The sequence below is a fragment of the Rhinolophus hipposideros genome (genome assembly GCF_964194185.1).
Source record: "Rhinolophus hipposideros genome assembly, chromosome: 5".
In the NCBI taxonomy this organism is placed as follows: domain Eukaryota; kingdom Metazoa; phylum Chordata; class Mammalia; order Chiroptera; family Rhinolophidae; genus Rhinolophus; species Rhinolophus hipposideros.
The window spans coordinates 69,622,028-69,640,474 of NC_138051.1; positions in this window are offsets into that span (position 1 = coordinate 69,622,028).

Genomic DNA, 18,447 nt, shown 5'->3' on the forward strand with positions numbered 1-18,447 from the left:
ACCTAGCACAATCAGAGGGGCATGCAGATTGAGGCTACAGGGCCAGAAGGAGACCAGCCAGACATCAGAGCACATTGATAACGTGACCTAAAGTCTTACTAAAGCTTTGTATTCAGGGGCCCATCATTCTGGCTCCAGCAGACAGATGACCAACAGATGGCTCAAGCACGGTAGTAAACATTTTAGCCAACATTAAGAGAAAAATAAGAGTTTAGGATATTAAAAATCTGTTAGTGGACTCTTCTTTTTTTCTCTGAGACTATTTGGAAGTTTATGAGATGACGGGTGCACTGAGTGGAGAAATAACAGATTAATGTTGAAAAGAAAAAGAATGGCCTGGTATCATAAACCCACAATCATTGCCTTTTCTTCTCAGTACTCTAGGTACTATCTGCATGCACCATTTGAGCAGTAATTCCAACAAAGTCTGTAATTCATCAGACTAGAAAATATATTTTCGTAGATAATGTTTTCAACATTGAATAATATTCCACTTTATACTGTTCAAGAGTTAAGCTTCTTTTCCTAACTAGATCATGACTCTTTTGAGGGCATGGACTATGTTATATTTGCATGTGTTTGTATGCTCCAGAATATCCAATAATATATGAGTACCATAACAGTTTCTTAAATAATGCCCATTGATTAAAATTACACAAATGTCATGGAAGCATTAATGCTGTTGGTCAGTTGCAAAGAAATAATACAACTGCTAGAAACACCTTTTATATACATCATTATTTTTAAATTAAGTTTTGTTGGGGTGACAATTGTTAGTAAAGTTACTCAGATTTCAGGTGTACAATTCTGTAATACATCATGCGTATATCACATTGTGTGTTCACCACCCAGAGTCAGTTCTAAAGGAGATCAAATATATGGTGATGGATAGAAACATCATTAATATATAAATATGAATACAAATATAGTAGAGACATAATGTGAATTTAGTAAGGACTCTAAAAGGAAGCCATGACATATACTTAAAAATTATTTCTCCTGGATGAGAAGCATTTGCCTAAACACGTGGGCTATTTAATAGGAATAAATATTACAATACTAATAATGATTAATACTGCCAGCACAACTGAGTTTTTGTATATGGATCTATTTTACTTCTCTAAAGGTAATTTTTATGACAAATGAAACAAGGGAGTGACAGACAACATAAATGTTATACTCATTTAAATGTTCAAATGAAGAATGAAACCAGAACTCTTACTGTTAATTGCTCAATTACAATTTTAAACCTTAATGAATTATTGGCAAACCTAATATTAATTTAAATATCTCATTTATTATACCACTATTTCTAGGAAGGGCATAACATACTCAAACCTGTCTTACTGTTACAATAAAGAATCATATTTGGTCAGATTCCAGCAGAATATAAAATATTGCTAACACTCTCCTTGCTACTAAAATGTATACACCCTGAAGTGGGGGGAAAAAAGAAAGAAGCAAAGAAAAAGAAATGGAAACTGAATCAAGGAAGATGTAGAACATGTGAAAATATATAGCTTAGTAGAATATTATGTTTTACATCTTCCTCCTAAGTATGAGGAAAATTGTAATCAGAATATAGAATCAAGGAAGTTATTCTATTTATAACTTTATTGATTTATGATTGGTGCTCAAGGTAAAAGAAAAACACAGGAAAAATAATCCTGATGTGCTGCAGTAGAGTTGCATAATTGTTTGCTGGTACAGTTCCACGGATTTACAGCATCCACATCATGGGAACCATAGCAACAACAACAATATCCTCTGTGTCACTGAAATTGCAAGTGTCTGGTTCCATGGCTCCATTCAGACCAATGTGAGATGATTTATTTTATTTTATTTTTAAAGTAGATACCTGCATGTAAATCTTTGAAATAACCCATGGACTGAAGACTGATAAAGTCCCTCTTTAAGCTTCATTCAGTGTTAATCCATGGTACCTGTGTTTTTAAGACTCAGCAGATGCAGACTGTTTTGTGTGCCCATTTCATCCAAGTTCCTCCCATTCCTCTCTATCCTGAACCCAGGCTCTAGGCAGGGTAGCAGGGGTTGGCAATGTTGTTCACATATGAGATCTCCGTGGTCATCATCATCATCCTCATCCTCCTCATCATCAGGAATAGTATTCTTTCATTACCTGTTGAGCTTGCAAATCTCTCTTGGTCCTCAAATTGGCATGCTTACAATCAAAGGACAGTATTTAAACAAAGGATTCCACTTAAGAAGACCCCTGTTTAAATTCATTATAAAGTATAAATTTATACTTATTTAAATTCATTATAAGTAACCAAATGCAAAGAGTTTCATGAATGCATAGAATGAGTAATTGCTTGATTATAAATGGAAGATCTCAGAGTCTCCCCTGGGGGAAGTTAGTTCACCCCGAGGTTTTAAGACCTATAAAAAATATAAAGTTTGGGATTTTTCTTTTTTTTTAAATGACATGGTTTGTACTGTTCCCTTTGTCTGGAAAACCCACCTCTTACAATTCTGCCTGGCCAGTCCTTCTCACTCAACACCTTCCCTCCCTAATCAGACATTCATCCTTCAATATTTGTCAGGTGCTATCTTTTCCATGTAGCCATCCTGGACTCCATCTTACTTTCCCCCATGCTATGCTTCCATTTGTCATAGCCTTTATAAGTATATAATCAACTTATTCTGTATATCTTTCTCCCAGTTAGACTGAAAGCTCTTTTTGAGTAACAATCTTTGCTTCCTCTTTTTAGCTCCTGTTCTCAACTAATCAAAGCTCCCAAATTGCAAAATTTGTTAGAAATGGATGTAGAACTGTGGTTCCCAAATACTTTTTCTCAGGTTAGTGCTGGATTGAGAGGAATATACTTGGAGAGATTTTTTAGAAAGACAGATTTCTGGGCTCCATCTTTAGATATTCTAATTTAGAAGGTTGAAAGTATATATAGAATTATGTAATTTTAAAAGATATCTCAGCTTTCAGTCCCTTTGAAATTATATTGGTGGAACAGATGTCTTGAAGATTCCTGACCTGGATATCCCACATTCAAACTCAAAATCAAATACATATTTAGCTAAAATAAAGCTGTGTGGGAGGTTGGAGGTATTCTAGAAATCCCAGATCCCCTCATCTCCTAAACTTTCTCCTTCTCCCCTGAAATAGTTCAGAACAAGAGGATCTAGAGCAGTTATGAATGTGATCAATAAAGACAACTCTTCCCCCAAATATTTTCATTATCAATAGTTCATATCATTTATAACTTTGTTTATATTTGAAAAATTCCTAAATCAAATAGAATATTCAAATGTTCAATGTCTAAACATAAGTGGTTTTTAATTTTATGATGAAATAAAAATTTTCTGTTTATAATGTATCATATTTATTTCTAACCTTATGACTAAAGTTAAAATTATTGCTGACACTAAAGTGAAATTTTCTAGAAGTTATCTATTATAATAGTTTCTATCTGGGATCATTTTCCTTCTGCTGATAAACACCTTAAAATTTTTCAGTTTGGGTCTGCTGATGACAGATTCTCAGTTTTTGTTTGTTTAACTGTTTTGTTTTTTGCTCTGAAAATATCGACTTTATTTTGCTTTCGTTTGTTCAGGGTATATTTACTGGGTAGGGAATTTTAGCTCATCAGTTACGTTCTATTAGCTCAAAGGTGTTTTACTATTGTCCTTGTTTCCTATGATAGTATAGTAGAAAGAAGTCAGTTGTCTGTCATGCTTTTGATAACAACTTATCTTTTCTTCCGGTTGCTTTTAAGATTTCTCATTGTCTGGTTTCCTAAAGTTTTATTCTAATATGTCTTTGTGTGTTTTGCAACCACATACATGCACCAAAATATTATATAATTTAAAATACCCCCTCCTTGAATCTGTGAATTGAAGAATTTATTAGTCATTGGAAATTCCTAACCATTATGTCTTCAAATATTGCTTCTGCATTCTCTTTCTCCTCATTTGCTAGAACCCCAATGAAATATGTTGTAGACCTTGTTACTGTGGTATGTATGTCACTTACCATTCTTCTGTATTTTTTATTGTTTCTTTCAGTATTTAATGGCGGCTAGTTTCTTTAAACCTGTCTTCCAGTTCACAAATTCATCTTCATCTTGTCAAATCTGTTGTAAGATTCATTGATTCCTTCCTAATTTTAGTTATTAATTTCTATAAGTTCTACTTGGTTCTCTTTCAGTGCTTTCATGTGACTTATACTAGTTTTTAGTTTATTGCTGACTTTTTTCAAGTTTGACTTACCTCAAAAATAAACAGAGGTATTGTTTTCAGTCTGCATTTGATCATTGTATAATCTAGAGTCCCTAGGTATCTCCTCTTGTTTCTAGATAATTTTGTCTTGTCACCAGGTATGATTTATAGTGTTTTCTGGATATATCATTAGAAAAATATTTTCAGAAGTAATTCCAAATCTTGGATGGTGTTGGCTTCTTTGAGGGAGGATTTTGCCTTTTTTGCAGGACATCTAAGAGAAATAGCCAGTGCAGAACCAAAGGCTAAGAATTTTCTCATTCAACTACTGACTACCAGAGCATAGTCTGTACTACCATTTCAGGAAAGCACTCTCCAAAGTCCCAGGCCAGAGCAGGACTGTTACACAGGGGTTGCTGCCTTTAGTGGGCACAGAACTCCAAACCTCATTCCCTCTGCCCCATAAACACACCAAGGTATTCAGCCTCTCAGCTACCTTCCAAAAGTCAGGACAAAAGCCTAGCCTTGGGGATACATGGGTAGTAGAGAGTGTTATACACAAAAGTTCTCCTCTCTCTCCTATCCCAAATAAGCTCAGGACTCAGACCCAAACAACCCATAGCTCTTGCCTATATCTGAGCTGCCTTTTCTCAGTAGGCATTTGCCAGTGAGGCAAAAACAATTCTGGCTCACCTCTGAGATGTAGTTCTCTTTCTGTGCTAAGCCTAGCACTTTTTCAGTCTCTTGTTAGGTGTCTGAACTTTTTAAAAGGTGCCTTTTTGTCAAGCCTTTTAGTTGTAATTACCAGGGAAATTTAGACTATTTACTAGGACTGTCATGACTGAATGTTTTGATGATGTGTTATCATTTATTAATGGTTGTTTTAAATTTTATGCTGGTTTATGTTTATTTTCCTTATTTTTTCTGATTTGATCAAATTGTCATTCATTTCCTTTTTCATTCCTTAATTTGAGTTTCATTATATTTTTTATTGCATTATTGTGTGCCTTTTCTCAATACTCATTATCAAACACTTATTTCTTTACTGTTATATGAAGTCAATGTTTCAAAAACATCCCCAAACCAATATGTTTCTGCTAATAAAGTTCACCTTTTGAATATTTTCCCCTCTCCATTCCATTCTCCTATTCCCTGATAGATGAGACTTTTGGGATTCCGTTACTTGGTTCCCTTTTCCAACCTCCTCTCACCTTGTCTCCCAAATACTGAGTTTTGCTGATACAGTGGAGCAATATTAAAAATATTTAGTTCACAGTGCATCTCTTACATTTAAAGAATCCTTATTTAGTATTTATATTACACATTCTTAGGCAGTTTACCACATATGCATTTATTTAACTGATGATGTCCAAATCTGTCATATTTTTAGTGTTTGGAGTTTCTATTATCTTGATTTATGTTTAGACAACACCAGTCTGACTTCTGTTAAACTGGCAGGTCAGCAAATTGGTGAGTTTGAACAATTTGACTTATTGGCAAAAAATAAGACATTGCCTTTACTATTTACCTTTTAGAGCAACCAGCAGCTTTATTGTAATTAATGTATATTGCATAAGAGTGATAATAGTCTCATCATGGGAGTTTTATAGTTCAACAACTTGATTTTTTATAACTTCATCTTCTTTCTCATCTATGACCCATCAGGGAACCATATCCTTATTTTATATACCAGCATCTTAAGTCTCAGCACTTGAATAATTTCTCTATTTTCCCGGTAGGGTTGCTTCACCTTGATCCACTTTCTTCTTTCCACGTTTTCCTTCTTGCTTTTCTTTAATGTTTCCTCAAAGTCCCAATTCTATTGTTTTCTCTCTTGAGGCTGCTTCTTTAGTTTTTTTTCTTACTTACTATTCAACATTTCATGAATGTGCACAGAAGTCCCAGGCCAGATATTTTCAAATTTATTAAAATAAATAAATCAATAAAACAAATCTAAAACAAACAAATCAAATAATACCAAGATTACATCCTTGTAACATCTGAGCAGTCTTTATAAGGAAATGGTAAAATTGCTAAGTTGCCCACAAGCACAAGGAAATCCTAAAATCCGAGAAGAAGCAATTTAAATGGAAGTGTCGCTCATATAATCCTTTTTCAGCTAGTTCCTCATTCAGAGACATGAGATGTGAACATCCAAAACATTTATGTGATCTTTTGATCACATTTTGGACTCACAAGAAACTCACAGACTTGTATCTTGACAGACAGGGTGATATGTTTTGCTTACACAATATTTTATAACTTTTGAATTAGTTGTCAACATGGAAAGTTTTGGAGATTTATATAAAACTCTGGACTAAATCGTTCTTTAAAATATATAAGGACTGCACTATTGGGCCTGTGTTTTGACATGGCAATATAATTGGCTATGATTGCATAGCAGCTACCTGCTTTAGATGAGACCTGAAATCTAGCTTTACGCAGTCTTCACAGCTCCCCAGTCTTTTACTCCGCCTACTTCATATACTCCTGTTATCTGGCTGTCTCCTAAACCATTTGAGATCATAACGATTACCTTAGAGATAGGCCTGAAATCTAGCTTTACGCAGTCTTCACAGCTCCCCAGTCTTTTACTCCGCCTACTTCATATACTCCTGTTATCTGGCTGTCTCCTAAACCATTTGAGATCATAGCGATTACCTTAGAGATAGGCCTACAATAGAGGCACATGCTAAATTCAATGATTAAAGAACCAATCAAAACAAATTATCATGTAACTTCCCTTCAGGTGCTTACAATTTAAAACATGTGGAACTGGCATTGTCTAAATGCACCTATCACTTGCTCCTATCTCATACAATTTTCCCCTAAACATTATACTTACGATGATCTCAAATTATCATCCAAACCAAAATATTTTGAGTATAAACAGGAACACTCTCAATAATTTGTTAGGACTGCAATTGTATAACAAGACTGTCCTGGTCGAACTGTAACATATTGTCATCCTAGCTATATTCATGGACAGAATCCTCTTCATCAATGTACTTACAAAATTATCTGTAACTCCGTCTTTGCACTTAAATTTCCAGCTAACTACCTATAGCTTCTACTCAAAATGTTTACTCACTTATTTATTCTTTCAATAGCTATTAAGTACTAGGATTTATTCTAGGTTCTGGGGATAAGATTGGAAACACAACAAATTATCTTCCTTATATTCCATTCACAAATAAACAGCACTATCATAGGGGTAAGATCTCTGAATGGAAGTGAAACAGGTAAGGGACAGAAGGTGATACGTTGGTTCTATTTTACAGAGACTTGTTAAGAAAGGCTTCACTGAGCAGGGAATATTGGAACAGAGCCCTGAAAGAAATGGGAAAGCAAACCCTTCAAATGTCTGGGGAGAGTTTTGGAAGGGAACAGCAGAAGTAAATACCCTCAGAGTACCTGACATCTTCAAAGAAGAGCTGGTAGCCCAGTGAGACTACCACGGAGAGATAAGAGGAATGAGTATTAGAGAATGTAGCCAAAAATGTAATGGACCTGATCAAATAAATGCAAGATCATGGGAATGGATCTTTGGCTCTCTGTCTTTTGAGACTTCCCCCTGTCTTGACAAAGTATGAAGAAAGCATAAAGAATGCTTAGGACAAAACACTGTCACCTTTGGATCATGCCAGTGCTTTGGGCATTGGCCTCCTTAAGTCAGGCTTTCTGGTTCTGAATTCTGGACCTCATGCCTCCTCTGATTTCTCCTAATGCTCTAGGCAATTGGTGGGCTGACGGATCTCTGGTTCCTTCCTAACAATTCATTATTATAAACAGGCTCCCTGACCCCTTCTTAATCAAGCCCTTTGATCTTCTAATCCTTAATTGGATCCTAATCTCTGGACCTTGTCTGTGTTTGAGTTCTGTCCCAGTTTCTCAGCTGTTTGCACTCTGGTCGAATATGACCTCCTATGACTCAAGCTGTTCAACCTTCAGCTTCTCCTCCTCTTTATTACCTGCCTTTCTCAATGCTTACTTTGAAATAACAGTTTTGCACCTGCTATTTGGCCCTGAAACTGATACCAGAGTTTAATCTCTGGTGCTACAAACCCCTATTGTATAAGTGAGTTCACTGAAATGAATAAATAAACTAAGTAAAGAAAATATATTGCCTGAAACACAACCTCTCCCAATGTTGTGAATGAACCTGATGCCTACTGATGTCATGCTGGCTTCTTGCCAACATAAACCGTGTATTACCTTCCAATATAAATAGCAGTAAAATGGTTTTTAAAGTTGCTCTCTCTTCATGTACAAATGAATAATCTAATTTTGCTCTTTGTAATATGTTTTGCTATTCATAAGAAAATGTTTTAGGTCAACATCATGACTACTCCAGTGACACAAAAAAGTGCTTTTCTACCATTCTCAGATCTCAGCCATATAGAAAACAATATTTTTAGGTCACCTGGAAGTAACTATATGTTACTACTCAATGGCCTCAGGGAATCAACTGCACAGCACGTCAGTAAACCATCCAAAGCATATCAGTTGAGAGTTCTTTTGTGCACCTGGGTTTTCTTTGTTTTTCGTGTGTTTGTTTCAGAGTTAGCTCTGCTATGTCTAAAATTCAATTAATTACAGATATTTTTAAATATATCACAATAAAAAACTGACACCCCCAGCTTCACTTACATTTTTTAAATGCTCAATACCAAAAAGAGAGTAAAAGTCTCGTACCACTAATATATTTTAAAACTCCTTTTTACCCCTTTGAAGTAAAATAACTAATTCAAATGAGATTGATGTGAACAGTGATATGTTTCAGAATTAGCTCATATTTCTGAGCTTTGAAAATATATTATTTTCCTATCTGTTTCATTTTTCTCAAATATTATCTAGCCTGCTTTTTATAATATAGATTTTAATTCCAGAATAGTTTCACTTTCAGTCTTATACTTCCAAAATAAGAACACACATTTTATTTCTCATTTCAACAAACACCTATTTACCACCTACATTGTGCCATGTTCTTTATTCTGGGAAAAAGTGAAAGGCATAGTCCCTTGTCCAACTTGTTCATGGTGTAGAGGAGGAAACTGGCAAAGAAACCACAAGTTAGAGTATATGTGCTACTTACAATATCAGTTGGGTATATAAAGACACAGTAGTAAATAGGAAGGAGTGACCATCTTTACTCGGATGGTAGGAGATTAGGCAAGTGAGCTCCTAAATCCATCGATCTAGAAGAGGCAAAACATTGAAGATACCTAGAACATCTACAAATTCTCTGTCTTCAAAAGTAATGTCAAATCCTCATTGTGCAAAGTAAATCAAACTTGGCATTAATAATCCCAGATGTATTGCTATACCTATCCTAGACAAAATTATTGTGTCTTTTAAATCTCATTGTTTTTCTCACCATAGAAAATAATTCTCAATATATTATGGGCAATGTATGCATCAAGGGTTATGAGAAAATTGCAGATCATTTCCATTGTCCTGAATGGGCCAATTTATCCAATACCTTGATGATGGAACTCTTCTTAATGATTTTATAGAGGGAATGAAGCCAGTGTTATTGGGACACAGACATCTTTTTACCCATTTCAGAAGCTTAACAACAGAGGAAAATCAATTACATGCCAAACAAAAATGTATTCAAAAGTTTTAGGCAGCTCTCTCTGAACTTAACTTGCAGGTGGCATGTCCACGCAGGTGGCATGAGTGAGTACGAGGGCAGTAATCCTGCTGACCCTAAAATGCCTAAATTAGTTGCTGCCTTGGCCCCTGCTGACACTGATGATTCATGCAAATCCCTGGATATAGGGGAAATGTTAACTTACTTGCCTGGTGAATTCCAAACCAGGTAATTGTAATATAACTTCTGCCTATCAAAACCTCAGCAATTTAAATTATATGTAAACGTATCGCTTCTATTTTCCCCAAACCTTTGAAAATGACTATACAAGATTTGTAAAAGAGGTGTCACTTCTAATTCTGATATAAATATTTTTATTACATATTGTAAATGTTTCAATGTTGCAAAGGTTAGATTGTTTTTAGTCATTTTCTTAATCATATATTTATAAAGAATTTGTTATATTTTGAAAAATAAAGGCAATTGCAACAAATTAAAAAAAAACACAATTACATAGTGACAATAACGGGATAGCAAGACATGAAATCCTGTCCTGCATTTTCTGCTCGTTATCTTTTCTTCTCTTTCTACGTATTCTCTCAGGGTAATATCTTCTATGACCATGATTTTAATTTAATCCCAGTATTATCTGTTGTGGATTTCAGGCTCCTATATTCTGTTCTTCAACAGATGTCTTCACCTCGATGTCCTCAAGACATTTCAATCCCCAATTCCAGAAATGTTCTCATTATCTGACCTACATTCTTGTATCTTCTTCTTTCCCCGTATTCCCTAATCCTATTCAGGTTGCCAAGTCAGAAATGTGTTTGTCATCATAGGCTCTTTCCTCTTCCTCTCCATTTATTCAATATAGAAGAGTTTTCAAAGTCATAAGATTTCAATCCCAGGAATATTTCTTTCTTCCATGTCTTACTTTCCATTCTTACTGCTATTACCCTGGTTCTGATACTGACCATCTCTCTCTAGATTGTAGACCCATTCTTCTTTCTCTCCATTTCTTTAATAACCATGAGTTTTCAAAGTCATAAAATTTCAATCTTAAGAATATTTTTTTTCTTCTATATCCTCCTTTCCATTCTTACTGTTGTTACCCTGGTTCCGGTGCTGGCCATCTCTCTCTAGACCATTGGAATGGCTCTACCATGTTTCCCCGAAAATAAGACCTAGCCAGACCATCTGCTCTAATGTGTCTTTTGGAGCAAAAATTAATGTAAGACTCGGTCTTATGTTAATATAAGACTGGGTATAATATAATGTACTATAATATAATATAATACTGGGTTTTATATTAATTTTTCTCCAAAAGATGCATTAGAACAGATGGACTAGCTAGGTCTTCTTTTTGGGGAAACACGGTAGCTCAAGTCTTCCACTCCAAGTGGAATAGCTAGAAAACATTCACGTGTTTAGCAGATGGTCTGAAGTTAAGGCTGTAAGTTGTATTTTGGGATAAAAGATTTTAGAGATTCAGTAATTTGAAATTCTGAGGATAAATTAACCAATAAATTTCATGAGAGCTGATGGCCTAGTAAACACTAATAGTTAAGAGAGATTGTAAAAATGAGAAGAAAAAAATAAAGACAGTAGAAATGCAAACTTTCAATATCATTAAAGTGTGTGATTGCAGTTTGCCCTGATTTGGACAATAAGTTGATATATATATTTTTTTCAAGTGCTTGAGTGTTCTTATCCAGGATTAGATTGTGTGTTCTTCAAGTGAGCTACTTGTTCCAAAGTACAGCAAATATCCCTAGGATGGAAGGTTGCGTTTGACCACGTGTTCTTGGAAGTCTCTTTTGTAATCTGTCCCACCTGATACTTTCATGTCATAATTCATATCAGATGGACTTTCAATTGATGAAGTAGAATGGTGAGGAGAACAGTAAAATGGCAGGTACACGTATTCACTTGATGAGTATTTGAAAAACATCTGTGCAGTATAGTCTCAAGTCTCATGGGAAAACTGAAAATGATACTCTTATAGTTGTTATGGAGCAAAACAGAAATATAATCATTTGAAGTACTTAAGTTAGAAATCTTTCTCTTTAAAATCATAAGGAGGGTTGTTAAATGAAATACCCTCCATATTACAGTCTATAAGGATTAGAAAAGTGAACATTATTGTTACAGTTAATCATTTAAAACAAACTTCTGAGTTCCCTTAATATTTAAGACTACATATTACATTCTACTGTACCAGACATTATCACACTTAATTTGGAAAGGTAGTTAAACTGAATAGCAGCTCCTAATCAGCACTATCTCTGTAAGAGCAGCACCCTGTCTCGTCTCCTTTAAATGATACATACTTTAATAAGAGAAACCAACAGGGTATAGAATGCACTGTTTAGCAAGGAACCTGATATTCCAGAGAGCAATAAGCAATGTATTACCTGACTCTAATGCCTTTTTCACAGTTAGGTATCTGGCTAAAATGAAAAGCTTATTCAAAACAATCACTTGTGATATTGCTAAGCCTTTATCCCTAGATAGATAAAAGAAGAAAATATTAACGATGTTGAAATGACATAAGAAAGGCATTTTCCATCCATTTTTAAAAGCCAATACCAATCTAGTCTAAGATCTTTGCAATACACGTGGACCTAAGCACTTAAGGAAGTCACCTCAATTTTTAACTAAATGTATATATAAAGTTCCCATAAGTCAAATGTCTTCACATTTTACACTTGACTGATTTATTCAAGTTGAAACATTTCTAGTGCTGTGTTGATTGAGTTGTTTGACTTGTAGGAATATAAATTAATTTCAGAACCAGTTGTACTTTACAAAGCACTCAATTTTCAAATTATTTTAATAACAGTAACACTAGTGCTATTGTTAGCCTTCATACTGTGTTCAGCTGCAATGGTTTTCCAACAATCTCTTAAGTTTCATTGGTACCAATCTACTTTACTCCTGATTTAACTCTATTAATGAGATTTTAATTATAAATTCAAAGGATATTCATTCGGGCATTGAGAATTGCTCTCAAAAAGTACAAATAAGTCTAAGGATAACTCTTCAACATAAGTTTGAAAAGCAATTGAATACTGACCAGTGCCAAATCCCGACATTTTCCTACCCAAAGTTGATGTTCTCAGCTTCAGATCCCATGGTATGATTTAGATATGTGGTTCCTTTGAGTCAAGCTGTTCCCACAGATACTAAGATTCTCGTCTTGTTCTCCCTTTTTGGTTTGTGAAAGTTCATCCTGGCTGGGCTCTGTATTCCAATAGATGACTAGACATTTACCTTTAGATTGCAGCTGGAGCATTCTCTTATTGTTTTCAGGCCTCCTTTGGTCAGTTTCATGATTCTTCTCTAATTCAGGAGAGCCCCCACACAGCACGTTACCTCAGAAATCCCCAGAGACACAATTTCATTATCCAAATCTCTTCATTCAAGGGAGAGAGAAAGTGCAAGAGTCCTACTGCAGAAGTTTATGTTTCTAATCTTAACTGGATTTAGGATTGTTTTTGTAAACTAACAAAGCCACTCTAAAGTCTAACTAAATCCTTGCGTCCAATTAATTGGTTGGTCAGCCTGACTGAGGATTTCCTCCTTGAAGTACAGAATTGAAAATCTTATGGTGTAATACATGTGGCTTCTTTTCCTTGGATTGTTGAAGGATATACGGCTGATAACAAATGAACCTAATGCCTACGTTTTAGACATTTAGCTTCTCAACTAACTTCCTTTAATCTCTAGGAGAATCAGAGACACTGATTAAGATAGTAGCCTTGGAACAGGGTGTTGATATCGAGAGGAAAAAAAGATGGTATTCTTAGTTAACGTACCTCTTTGTACCTGCTGGTATAAGGCCGAAGTAAACAGCAATATGGCTAGAGATTAAAGCAAGAGGATAATTTATGAATTATCTGAAAATGGAAGAATGAGGTCTGTTTTGTGCAGGTCTCAGCCTGCCAATGTTGTGACTGAACTGGTCCCTGTGGTTTCTATTATGATTGCAAGATACCTTCAGCAATAACCACCAGGAAACTCTGAAAAAAAGAAAAAAAGAAGGTTTATCACTTACAAGTCTTAGAAATTACCGGGCACACACCTGTGACCACGCAGGCAGCAGGGAGGGGAAAGTGCACAAGCCTGGATTTTTGCTTTTATTGAGGTCAAGAGTGGGGGCCTAGGGTTTCACTGGCTCGCTCTTTTTTGGTGAATTTTAAAACATAAAAGCAGAAATTTAAAGTACAGGAAGAGAAAAACAAGCAGCCCAAAAGTCAGTTATCAAAATCAACCAAGACCTCTAAAACGAAAGAGCTTGGGGATGGGGTGTGAAGGCAACCTGGCACTTCATCTAGTTCTGAGACTGGCAAGGTGTTTATTCAAGAAAGCCATCTTCAAGTGGACGCCTCTTTGAAATGGATGCCTGGGCAATCAAGGCTTAAGTCAGATACATGCATTACAAAATGAAAAGAAAAGCCAACTGTCAGGGTTTACACTACAAGGTCAAAGTCAAAGCAAAAATTAGAGTACTTGAAAATTATAGGGCAAGGTTCAGGAAGAAGCAGTAGATCAGATTTAGACACAGAGGTTTTAGTGCTAATTCAGGATCCCAGAAAGAGAAAGGTCAATATCCCAGATCTCTTTCGGAGGTAAATCCCTCAGAATACATCCTGAATCTGCCTGAGAATTTTTAATTTAGTTCCAGGCCTATCAAATAGCCCCCGCCTTCTCTATAAAACTGATTATTAAATGAGGCTGGTCTTGTTTTGACAGCATCCATTTTCATAGAGTTAGGATAAAGGTCCTATTTCAACAAAATTTTTTGGTCTTTGGCACCGTCTGTGTCCTGTGAAATCAAGAAAGTAAATCAAGATAGTTTGTGTTATGGTGAGGTAGTCTCTCCTGCTCAGTAGCAGTTCATGCTGTGGAGACTTCTTTCTCCTTATCCAGAAATAGGCACCCAGCCAAGACAAGAACCCTGACAATTCCTCCATTAAACATGTGTTATTGACCTTGTGATTGAAGATCTACATTTATCACTCAGAACTTTCCTGTCACTACTTGTCATACCTTGGAAGTTTAATTTGCCTCAGTACTTTAATCAGTTCCAACACAGGAACTTCAATTGACAGCCATGGCGAGTGCTCACAGAAGATGCCTGTAGGACAGAAAACAGGCAAGGAATGTAAATTGTAGATGTGCACAGAGCGTTGTGTGCCTAAATTTTTCCAGAGGTAGATGACTGAGGTAGAGAGGTTCTTGTGAGATGTGCATAGTGAGTGTCATTATGGGTTTTTCTGAGATGTTAAATTTTTGGAACGTAATTGAAACAGCCACCAAAGCACTTGTACAGCCTTACTCTTGATGTACAGGTAGATCATGTCAATTCTACTCAATTCAGAGTAAGAAAGGTTTTCAAAAGTTAGCTTGCAAGGTTAACAGGTTTTTCTTTCAGACAAATGCTTACGGATTCTTACAACTCTGCCCTACTTGATATCATCCATCTGGTAGGGATTGTTTCGTTTGAGAAAGGCTTTAAGTGGACCATATTTGAGGGTATGAGAGTCATAAAATGCTGCGAGGGCTCAAAACAAACAAAAAGCATATTCAAGTCAAATAGGAAGATTAATAGAAAAGAATGAAAGGTATGAAAAATAGAGTAGAAACATTTGAATCTACCCCTTTTCCATTTTCTCTGAAATTTCATTCTCCCCTCAAAGCTACTGGCTTTATACTTATAAAACAAGAACATACTATTCCTTCTGTTTGCAGTTAATTGCTTCAGACTACCTCCCTGTTGGTCTGAAGTTATATGCTCTTGGAGTCAGTTACGTACATGCAAAGGTATAGATAAAGGTGATGAATACAGGTTTCTCCTCTCCAATATACAAAATATGGGTGAGTTGGGATATTTAATTCATGAACTGGGAGACTCAGTAATCTAGCCATACTTTATTTGGTGAAGTTATAATTACTAAAGGATATAAAACTTATTAGGTTAGATAAGGATCAGAAACCTCTCGTCTCTTTTGTCATTTGGGTTTCCAAGGTTATAAGAGTAGAGGATGAATTAGGAAGAGACTGGAAGAGAAAATGTAATATTGTGCCTAATCATTTTTATAAAAGTTTCTTTTTCAGGATATTACCCTACTCTCATAGTGTCAGATTTGCCAGGCTGGACTGGCATCTCTTAAATTATGCTAAGGCATTACAAATTTATTGGCCCATAAATAATGCTTCAATGAACATGAGGACACATACATATTTACAAATAAATATTGTCAGGTTTTTTTGGTAAATACCCAGAAGAGGGATTGCTGGGTCATACGACAATTATATTCTTAATTTTTTGAGTAACCTCCATACTGTTTCTCACAGTGACCGTACCAATTTACATATCCACCAGCAGTGTATGAGGGTTCCTTATTCTCCACATCCTCCTCAACACTTGTCATTACTTGTCTTGTTGGTGATAGCCATTCTAACAGGTGTGAGGTGGTATCTCATTGTGGTTTTGATTTGCATTTCCCTAATAGCTAGTGAAGTTGAGTATTTTTTTCATATATCTCTTGGCCGTTTGTATGTCTTTTTGGGAGACCTGCCTGTTCAGATCATCTGCTCCTTTTTTTTATTTTATTTTATAAGTAAAACATGCTCTTTTTTTATTAGTTTCAGGTGCACAAGACAAGGTAATACTTAGACGTTCATCATTTATATCCCTCACACTGTGTGGACCCCCCACCCCATCCACTATCCCTCTGACATTGCACCCACATCTGCTCATTTTTTAATTGAATTGTTTGTTTTTTCTGTTGTTGACTTTTATGAGTTATTTGTATAGCAAATAACTTTTAAAAAATGCTTACAAGCAGGTAACTCTCCTCTTGAGAACTCTGTCTGAAACCAGTTTTTTTCCTGTTTCTGTCAAGAACCAAGAAGGATTATGAATCCCTTCCAATGCATGACAGAAAAAAAGAAAAAAGACATTGTACACATAGAAGAGAGCCTTTTAACCTAAAGTCAGTGCATGTGTTCAAATCTGCACATTATAAAACAGAAATAGATCTTTTAAAATATTTTGTTCTTGAAAAGTCTAAACTTTAAGCACTTGTAACAGAAACTAACCAATCTTAGAGTTGATATATACTTTCTAATGCAAGGAAGTTATGAATCTGATTTGGACTTCCGTGGATACAGTATAAAATAGATATATATCAGAATAAGGGTAATAAGGAATAAAGTAATTTCCCATATGTAGTCAATACTCAGAAATTCATTGATTCAGTAGTAAACAGAGATTTGTGGTTAACTCTGAATTCCCACGCTGTATATTTATTGTAATTGTATTAGTTGTATGTAAAGATTCATGTGCAAATCCAGAAATTGGCTTCTGCTTTCTATGTGTTCATGGTTGATTCTGTCGTGTATTTAGTTAATCTTAACTAACAATTCTTGTTGTCTTTATAAAGTTCTCAGTTAAAACACAGTCCTTTAAGAGAAGTCTTAATTGTGTAGATTCAAATAAAATTATTATTGAAAATTCTGTTCCTCAGAATTTACAGATAAAAAGCATGTCTGTTTGCAAAATAAGACTCATACACATTCACGAAAAAGGCATGATGATTCATGAGTTAATACTTAGGTACAAAGAATTGTAATATACAAACTCATGAGCCTATAGAAACCTTGAAGTATAATAGAAGCCACATTCATTGAAAAATGGCATCACTTATAAGATGGTGATGTAAAATGTGAGAATTATGTTTACTGAGCATTACTCTTCATGTGCCAGCCTTTTGTCATATTTCTATATTATTTGAGTAAGCTCCTGAGTATGGGGTGGGAGAGTATGAATAAACCTAAAAGTTTAAACTAAAAGTCATGCATTTATATAGAAAGAGCTCTTTATTATAGAAGTAAATCAAACCACTGCAATGAACAACAATGCATATTGTTAAACTTTTGGAATTTTTTAAAAAAGCATGTCGAGGAAGGAGGAGAAAAATGGCGGCGTGAGGTGAGCCTCTGTAACGCTCCCCTGGAATTTACAACGAATCGGACAACAATAACTCCACAAAGGACTCCTTGCACAGCAGACAGGCAAGACAAAGAGGCCGACTACTGAATTCACCTCCAGGTGGGTGAATCGCGCGAGCGGGGGAGGAGGGAGAGGAGAAGTGCAGAGACGGAGCCGCAGGGGCGCAGGACACAGACCTAGCTCAGTGCTCAGAGCCCGCTGCTTCCGGAACCACCGCCGCTGCGGGAGAGGGAAGGACTCGGACTGCTAGGGCTCCGCTTACGGCCTACAGGGCTGAGGGGCCAGCATACAAAACGCTGAACCCAACGCTCGCTCACGGCAGACCTCGGAGCAAAGACTGAGGGACGAGGGCTAAAATCGGTGGTTTAAGCCCTCACTGCCGAGCGGAGAACGGAAGCCTTAGGCACGGAGGCTAGCCGCCCCCTCCCTACCCTCCCAGAGCTCGCCCCGCCCCCACCTGCCCGGTGCTAGAAGCGATAAACTAGCAGTGTCGGATCAAAGGACAGAATATTTGCTGCTCTAAGAACTGTGGAACGCAGACACAGATTCGCAGCTCAACTAGTTCCGGCAAAGGGGAGGGAGCTGTGGAAGCAGGACTGGCTGTGGTGGTGGTCGCCGCCATTGCTCTGGGCCACCT